We start from the raw sequence: 10266 nt of genomic DNA, 5'->3' as shown, positions 1-10266 counted from the left end.
CTACTCACTAATTCTAGTACAATCAAACATACAAGAGTCAGTTCATACATGAGTAAGTTCAAACATACTATAATGAGAAACAGAAAGAACATACTATGATGAGAAACTAAGAGAACATACATTACACTATACAAAGAGAACATACAATACACTAGAACAGAGAGAACATACTATACATATACAAGAATACTATAACACTAATGTGAGCCACTACTTCATGGCATGGCATCATAATGCTATGTCACGTTTTGTAACCAGAGTCTCCTGGAGGGAGAGCATGAGTTTGTGTATAGATCTATATGGGACTGACCGTCCTATACCTTGCTGCTAGCTACAGTGGGACCTGCAGGTCTATTGGTGACAAATGTCATACCATTTAGACGTCTTTGAGTATCGTGTTTTACTAGTCGATCAAGTATGGTTACAATCATATCACATTTTACCTTAATTAACAATTGGTTTAAGGTTGTTAGTACATCGGTAGTTACTATATACAAAACCAAAGTACATCTTTATTTTCCCATTGCATTCACTTTGTGATCTTCTCACATAAACGAGAATGTAAACTATATTTTGGTAATGATAGTCATACTTCGGAAAAACACGTACTTTTACAAACAAACTACATACAGAACATTCGGGTGTTGGTAGAAGCTACATTTAAAGTAGAAGATATAGGATTTTCTTGGAGATACATCAATTACACCAAACTCTTATATACATTTACAACAAACATTTACAAACACTTTCATACAAGTTAGTGACACTAAAATACTTATGAACTCACCAGCTTGACGTGGTGACACCTCCTTGACGTGGAGCGTCAGCTGGCTGACTTGAGGGTTCGCCCGAGGGGTACCCGTCGACGGTAGAAGATGCTCTACTCGTCCTTTCTTTTGGTTTAAGGAATAACCTTCTTATCTATGCTCTAAGTAGCACTTCTCCCTGTAAATATTCCTAGCTTTCTAGTACTGTTGCTAGGTCTCTATGCTTTCAAAATTTTCTCATTATGGTTTTGATGTAAGACCTACTTCTAGGTCATTTTCCCAAACTTGTTACATCATTAATGCCAATATTATTGACAGTTATCTAGTCTTTTGGGAAATCCATATCCAAGTGCTTTCATCATTCTACTGCTAGATCTCTATATCAATCATAGTCTCATCTGTTTTGTTGATCTATAGAGTGTTAGTCCATGAATCACTCTTATTATACTTGCAATTGATTCTTACTATCATTTTCATCTTTGTAAACTTATAGTTGAAAGATGCCTCCACGCCGAACACCGAGACGCAATCCATCGATAACTCCTACGCAACCACCTCCACCTCCTCCACAATACAATCTAGTAGCAATCCAAGATGCAGTGGTTGCGGCTGTTTCGGCAGCCTTAGCCCAATTCAGTGCTAGTGGAACTAGTAGGAGTGGAACGACTATGCATTCCAATCAAGGTGATGCTCTAATGCGCTCTAGAGAGTGCTCGTACAAGGACTTCACCAACTACAAGCCTAGGTCCTTCAACGGGACTAGCGGAATCATTTCCCTCTCGCAATGGTTCGAGAAGACGAAATCGATCTTTGAGATCTGTTCCTGTCGGGAAGGAAGCAAAGTTAAATTTGCTTCCTGCACTTTCACGGACAGATCCCTGATGTGGTGGAATAGCCATGTCAAGTCACTAACTCTAATCGTGGCTAATGTTATGGGCTGGGAAGCTCTGAAGGAGCTCATGATCGAGGAATACTGACCGAGGGGCGAAGTTCAGAAACTTTAACAAGAACTCTGGAGCCTAACCATGAAGGGCTCCGACATAGTGGCCTATACTCCCAGGTTCAGCGACTTGGTGGCACTATGTCCGGGAATGGTTCCTACTGAGAGAAAGAAGATAGAAAGGTATATCTGGGGGCTGGTATCTCCATTTCAGGGGAATGAATTATCTTCAAACCCCACTACCTTCAACAGTGCCAAACGGCTAGCACAGTGGCTCATTGATCATGGAGTCCGCACCCCAACAACAACAACAACCCTGTCCAACCCAGAACCCTCCAAGGCCGCTGACAACAAGCGGATGTTTTGGGATAACAAGAAGAAGAACGCAGTGTAGAACCCTTCCAAGAAGCAGCAGTTTGTGGTTGTTCATGCTGCGATAACACCTACTACTACTGCGCCAATGAAGCGGTATGCTGGGAGCTTGCCCAAGTGCAACAAGTGCAGCTTCCACCATAACGGACAGGGAAATGCAGTGCGCTAACTGCAACAGGAAAGAGCACACTACCCATTTCTACAAGGCTCCGGCAAGGCCAATCAACCAATTCCCCAATGTTGGTGTGGGTCATGCTTGCTACGGATGTGGCGAGGCGGGTCACTAAAAGAAGAACTGCCCAAAGGCAGGAAACGTTGGCGGAGTGGGAAGAGTTTTGGCTATAGGCCACGAGGAAGCGGTTGCCGAGAACACAGTGGTCACTGGTACGTTTCTCCTCCATAAATCATATGCATGCATACTGATTGATAGTGGAGCGGAGAGGAGTTTCGTGAACCAGAAATTTGGTCACTTACTTAAACAGCCATCACGTGCACTTAAAGAACTGTTCACAGTAGAAATGGCTAAAAGAAAGACTGAGAGCACTAGCAGTATATACATAGGATGTACTCTAACTCTAGATAGCCATTAATTTCCAATCAACCTCATGTCGATCTCCATTAAAAGTTTCGACATCATCGTCGGCATGGATTAGTTGAGTCTTCATCGTGCTGACGTCATGTGTTATGAATAGGCCGTTCACCTTAATCTACAGTCTAGCAAAACTCAAGTTATCTATGGCGACAAACCCGGCACAAACCTTCGTATCATTTCGAGTATTCAAGCCTATAAGTACTTGCGAAAGGAATGTCATGCATTCCTTGCTCATGTGGTTGATATGAGCCAAGAGAAAAAAGACATAAAGAACATCCCATAAGTACGCAACTTTCCCGACATCTTTCTAGAAGAACTCCCAGGATTACCTCCACAGCGTCAAATCAAGTTCAGAATCGACTTAGTTCCAGGGGCTATCCCAGTAGCCAAATTGACCTATCTTCTAGCACCAGCTGAGATGTAGGAGCTATCCAGTCAACTTAACGAACTGCTTAGCAAGGGCTTTATTAGACCAAGCTTCTCACCCTGGGGAGCTTCGGTCTTGTTCGTGAAGAAAAAAGACGGATCGTTCCGTATGTGCATCGACTACAGAGAACTGAACAAGCTTACCGTCAAGAATCGCTACCCTCTACCCCGCATAGACAATTTTTCGACCAATTGCAAGGGGCGAATTACTTTTCATAGATAGATCTGAGATCTGGGTATCACTAAAAACACTCACCCACCACCGCAGTCTCAAAATACTAAACCCAAGGAGGCACCGAAGCCCATCCAAACCATTGACTCCGGTACTCCCTTAGAAGACAAAAAGGATGTTGTGATATGTCACAAGTGCAACAAAGAGAATCATTTTGCCAAAGACTGCAAGGCAAATGTAGTAAAAGACAGAGCATTCTATCTCAGAATGGCTCAGTAAATGGAGGAAAAAGAAAAAGGAAGGGCATATGTTGCTCAAGTAAAAAGAGATCATCAAGTTTGGTCCTCCGGGGATGAAGATGAGGACATCAACAGCGTCAAAGGAAAGGGGTAGATCTGCATGATTGCAACTGCTGATGAAGATGCCTTTACAAAAATGGAGAAGAATTACTACTATATGGCTAAAGATGGGACACTCATCATCGTCGAACAGGTAAAACTTATGATTCAAACACTAAATTATAACATGCATGATTTTCAGCCCTTCATAGACAACCTTAATGACACATGTGTTGCCGTCCTTACAGACTATAGCAAAGCATTAGATGAGAACAACATTGCGTCCCAGGAGATGTTTCACGTAAGAGGACGAATGGACAACAAAAGACTCAAAATGGCTATGTTAGAAAAAGACTTAATGTTAGAGAAAGATGCAGAATGCTGAGTGAAACACAGTTAGAAATAGCTTTGAATAAGATAGATTAGGCTTAGAGTGAAATTGTACGCCTAAATCTTTTAATAGAAAAACTGTTTAATGAAAGTGAAGCCATTGAAAATCTTGTTAACAATGGGACTACTAATAATATTTACAATTGGGGTTGGTCTAATGGGTACTCTATCGCAACGGACTCATCACCCAGATTCAATAAGGACCATCCCTACGTCCCCCTGGACCGAGAATTTATGTTTCCGGTCAATGACAAAACATTTCCTGAAGATATCAAAGTTCACTTTGGTAGACTTCACAATCCGAGTAACAATTGTTTTATCGAAGAAATTCTTCCCGAATTCTCTAATCTCATAGATAGCACAACTCTTCCTAGTTCTCAGACTTCATCAATTGTTGATGAGGAAACTGCCTTGAAAGGTTCCGAAGTCTCAGTAGACTTCCCACCTCTGCCTTCAGACCACAGTATCCCTTACTGCAGTCATGATCCTTAGTCTGTCTATTTACCTTCCATCAATTGTCCCACCAATGTATCCACTCACACTTACTCTGCGGTTGTTCAAAAATCCAAACCACAGACCTTAGTCAAAAGTACTGTGACCATCAAACCAATTCATCATGAATTACCAATCAAGAACTTCGAAGTTGGTCAATGTTCCCTGAATCCTGAACTTTCCTGTTCGGATGAATCAAGTCCTCATTTCTCAAAATTTCCAAATGTTTCAAGGAAACCGCAACTCAATAACTGATTGCGGTTCTCCTAAAATCGAGGAAAAAAGGCTTTCAAAGAAGAAGTTCGATCCCGTGGCAAAAAGCAGGAAAATCTTTCAAAACAAAAGCAACTTGTCAAAATTCCCAAGTCTAGAAGTCCAAAAAACTTGTTTTCTCAAATTATTTGTCCAAAAACTCTGCAGTCAAGAAAACAAAGAAAAGGGAATGTACAGTTCCTAAATCCATTCAAAACTCATCTGAATCAACTCAAAAGAAAGTAAAGTCTTTTCGAAGCAATAGTTTTCGAATCTATTCCTCAGATGATCCAAAATAGAAGGGTATTTTTATAACTCCATCACTTTTAAAGTCACATCAAAGTTTTAAGAAATCACATCACAAAAGGTCTACACGTGCTTTTACACATGCAAATTTTTATTTTCAAATCCTACTGTCAGACCTCAAAACCCTCGGACTGGTCACAAGCGTACTCCCTCACCAAGACCACTGACTAAACAAAATGTCAAAACCAATGACAAAAGTTCAGCTTGCAAATGTCAGTGTCAAAAGATTTCTTCTCATGTCAAATCACGTTCTTTTCAAAAACCTCATAACTTTTCTCAATCTCACAAAACTCCAAAAAATCTCAAACACCCAGGACTAGGACTAAAAGTCGACACAAAACCTGTCCTTGTAACCTCGTATCATGCATCTATTAAGACTTTATATGTTACCCCGGGCTCCAAACTCATTTGGGTGCCTAAACTGACTGTTTAATTCTCAGGCGTTGTGCAAGGAGGACCAAGAAGAATAATGGTTAATCGACGGTGCCTGCTCCTTGCACATGACCGGAAGGTTAGAGTACCTTTGGGATTTTAGGCCAATTTGTAATAGGGGTAACGTAACATTCGACAACAACGTAAATGGGATCATCTGAGGTTATGGTGTTCTTACTACTGGAAATTTCTCTATAAAAAAGTTCGCATATGTGGAAGGTCTTAAACACAATCTCATTAGTGTTGGGCAATTATGTAAGGCAGGCCATCGGGTTGAATTTGATAACCAATTCCGCTACATAATGACAAACGATAGGAGCACTTGCCTGATCAAATCCATATCCGAAGGTACTATGTATCCTTTGGATGTCTCTCTTATCATCGGGAAACCGCAACTATGTTTTCTATCCAAAGCGATATCCGAAGTAAGCTGGCTCTGGCACCGCAAGCTTGCTCATCTCAACTTCTGGTATATCAAGAACCTGGTCACAGGGGAACTTGTCTGAGTTCTCCCTATTCTTAAGTATCACAATGACACTCTCTGACCTGCATGTGAGTGTGGCAAATAGTCCAAAGCAAGTCGTCCTATAGTGATCGACTCCTCAATCTCAGAACCACTGGAACTTCTCCACTTTGATCTCTGCGGTCCATTCACCGTAGCCAGTCTTCAACACAAGAAATACATACTGGTTATAGTAGATGATTTCACACGTTTCACATGGGTTTTCTTTCTTAAACTCAAGTCAGAAACACCGTAGACACTCATCAACTTCATCAAGGAAATAGAACTTCAAATCAAACTTCCAGTGTGTCGCATCCGCAGTGACAATGGAACCGAGTTCACTAATCATCATCTAAATAATATCTTGGTATCCAAGGGCATAAGTCACAATTTCTCAGCTCCATAAACACCACATCAGAATGGAGTAGTAGAGCGAAGGAACCGCACTCTGGTATAAGCAGCCAAATCTATGCTCAATTTTGCCAACCTTCCTCTCTACTTCTGAGCCGAAGCAGTGGCCACAACATTCTTTATGCAGAACTGAAGCATCGTGTGCAAACATCTCAGTAAGACACCATATGAGGGCCTTAACAACAGAAAACCTAATGTCCGGTTCTTTCACATATTTGGATGCAGATGTTTTGTGATCAACAACAAGGATCATCTCAACAAATTTGCACCAAAATCTGATGAAGGCATCTTTCTTGGCTACTCAACAAACAAGGTAGCGTATAGGGTTCTCATAAGACGTACCAGACTAATAGTCTAAATCTTTGATGTAAAGTTTGATGATTATTATGTCCGCAACACTGCTCCCTCCACCGAGACTAAAGAAATTCTTGAATGTGATATTCCTGACTCTTCGGGTCCGTTAAACATAGTTGAAGTTAACTATGATGATGTCTTTGACCCAATAGAGACTGCTAAACTATCTGAGGTTCTTGTGTCTCCTAAAGCCCAAATGCAACATGTTGAAATATCAGGGCCTACGTTATCCGATGATGTGTTGCTTAACACTTCCACCTCGCCGGTTGAGGGGGAAAACTCAACTCTGGAGAATACGACAACCATCGAGGTTCCAGTACTAGAAGAAGCAGCTCCAGTCCCTCTCCGCAGAGGATTTCAATCATCAAACGTTTCTTCGGACTCAGATGATGAAAACATAGAGAATATAGACACCAAAACTAACCCAAGAATTCTCACAATTTCAACAATCTAGGGGGAACCTCTTCCAATCGCTCAAGAAAATGCTAATCTCGCTCCAACCATCCAAGATGATTCCGCAGGATGTTCTCAAATCTAGGGGGAACTGCCATCTCCAATCGCAGAGATATTGAAGATATTCCCTCTACTGTAGCTGCTGGTCATCTGCAACCTCGTCTACACCTATGGACGAAGGACCACCCATCGGGTCAAATCAACGGCAACCCATCCGCATGTATCCAGACTCGATCTTCCAAGGATTTTTCTGATCACTGTCACTACACAACATTTATGTCCTTGGTCGATCCACGAACGATCAATGAAGCATTACCAGAACCAGACTGGATATCCACAATGCAAGAAGAACTAGACGAATTCAAAAGAAACAAAGTGTGGCAACTCGTTCCAAAGCCGCAAGGTTACATTATTGTTGGCACTAGATGGGTGGATAAGAACAAGTTGGATTAATCTGGTGCGGTCGTCGGAAACAAGGAAAGGCTAGTTGCTAATGGATACAGTCAACTTGAAGGTATTGACTATGATTAAACGTATGCTCATGTGGCATGAAATGAAGCCATCCGAATCTTCTTAGCATACGCAGCTGACAAGAACATCAAAGTACATCAAATGGATGTAAAATGTGCTTTTCTCAATGGTGAATTAAAAGAGAAGGTTTACCTTCAGCAACCTCCTGGCTTCGAAAGTCTTGAATTTCTTGATCACTATTACAAACTTAAAAAGGCAGTCTATGGTTTGAAGCAAGCTCCAAGAGCATGGTATAGGACTCTCTCATAATTTCTTGTCTCATCATGGTACAAAAGAGGAGTGATTGATCCCACTTTATTTAGAAAAGAAAGTGGTAATCACCTCATGCTAGTACAAATATATGTGGATGATATCATCTTTGGATCCTCAGATCAAGGAATGGTGGATGAATTTGCAAAGCTCATGACTAGTAAATTTCAAATGAGCATGAACAGGGAGATTAATTTCTTTATAGGTCTTCAAATCAAACAAATTTCGCAAGGAATATTCATTCATCAAGAAAAGTATACCTCTGAACTGCTAAAGAAATACTCAATGGACAATTGTTCCTCAGCAAAGCTCCCGATGGCCTTCGGACATAAAATCTCCGCTGATCCTACCGGTGAATCCGTAGATCACAAAACTTATCGAGGAATAATTGGTTCATTGATGTACCTCACTGCAAGCTGACCAGATATTATCTTTGCAACAAGTGTATGTGCAAGATACCAGGCTGATCCAAAAATATCACACATGACTGCAGCCAAGCAGATTCTAAGGTACCTAAAGGGCAGCAAGACTATTGGTTTATGGTGCCCTGCAGGAAATGACTTCAGCCTACAAGCATTCACTGATGCGGATCATGTCGGTTGCAGACTCGATCGAAAAAGCACCTCCAGTGGATGTCAATTTCTGGGTGGAAGACTCATCAGTTGGTCATCAAGGAAACAAAGTTGTGTATCATTGTCTACCACAGAAGCTAAATATGTGGCCGCAGCCAACTATTGTTCTCAAGTCTTGTGGATGAAAACACAACTTATGGACTATGGATACAAAATCCTGTGGATACCAATTTATTGTGACTCTGAGAGTGTTATAGCAATTTCTCACAATCCTATTCATCACTCTAAAACGAAGCGTATTGAGGTACGGTATCACTTCATCAAAGACCACATTCTGAAAGGTAATATTGAACTAATGTTTGTCAATACTCATGAAGAGATTGTTGATGTATTCACAAAGGCACTTGACTCTACAAAATTCAACAGTTTCTTGCAAATGTTAGGAATGATGAATCTGGACCCACAATTCTTTTTGAATTAATAGGCACCACATACCACTTCTGGTCTCTTTTGCGGTCCCAATTGAATTTATTTATGATAGATAGTTTTGGTGTATTCCATGTATTGCAGTATATTCTATGTACCGCAGTATCCCTCTCACACTGCAACTATATATCATTTATATCTTTCAATGGTCCTTATTGATTGTTATTACTAATTTTTGTTCAAGTGTTCTCCTCAGCTCTTCTACTGCAGTCACCTAACCATCCATCCGCAATGAACTCTCAATCCACAATGAAGTCTCAATTTCTCAACTACTTCATAAATTCTTGAAACGTTGTGTGCTATTTAATGATCCTTCATTAAATAAGAAAAACATTCTCAAAAACATTCTTGGTGTAGCATATAATCGTTTCAATTCTACTTTTCAAATAAACCTTTTATCAGACCTATTTTAGGTATGATGACAAAAAGAACAGTTTTCCATAAAAATTTCTTTTTAAGAAATCTTTTTCATTACCCCCAAAATGTCAAATCCGTTACATCTTCCTCCTTTATACAATAGATTAACCCCCTCACCACATGTTCTTCAGACGTGATGTTTTAGGGACTGACATTTCATTAAATGCAACCACTTTTGGAAAATTCAAAAATAAAAATAAATCTTTTAATAAAATCATATTTGGCTGGGATTGCATCCAAATAAAAAAACCAAACGTTTTATTTTACCCGACCATAATTAGGGTAAAATCAATCAAGTTTTAATACCGCTACTATAAAACCCTCTTTTCTTCCCAAGAAAGTTTTACGCTTTCTGAAAACTCTCAAGACGAACTTCATCTTCTTCATCTTCTTGCACTCTGTTTTTCTGAAACTTCTTCAAACCTTTTGAAAAACGGTGAAATCGGGTATCTCAAAGAAACACTCCAAAACATCTGTCTCTGTTCACCCAACTGGTTCAGACTCTGCCTCAAGAAACCAAATGCCATCGATTGCATCAAGCAATTTTAGGGCAGTGTTCGATGTTCATTCTTCTTACAATGATCCAATCAAGTCGATGATCAAGTTCTTGTCAAATCATCCATTATTCGGTCCTTTTGACGCCTTCACAGACGTAGTTCCACTATCAACACTCTACAAATGTGCTTTCTCTGCATATCGCCCCCTCAACAACCTTCAGGAGGTGCATCTGAATCTGGTGAATGATTCTTTGGTTATTCTGATCAAAGAAAAGTTTCTCAATGCCATTAATCTGTTAGTTCATCCTTCAACAA

This window comes from Lactuca serriola, chromosome 6 (assembly GCF_051521515.1).
Source record: "Lactuca serriola cultivar US96UC23 chromosome 6, Lser_US96UC23_V15, whole genome shotgun sequence".
NCBI classification, from domain to species: Eukaryota; Viridiplantae; Streptophyta; class Magnoliopsida; order Asterales; family Asteraceae; genus Lactuca; species Lactuca serriola.
Note: the sequence above shows the minus strand (reverse complement) of the source record.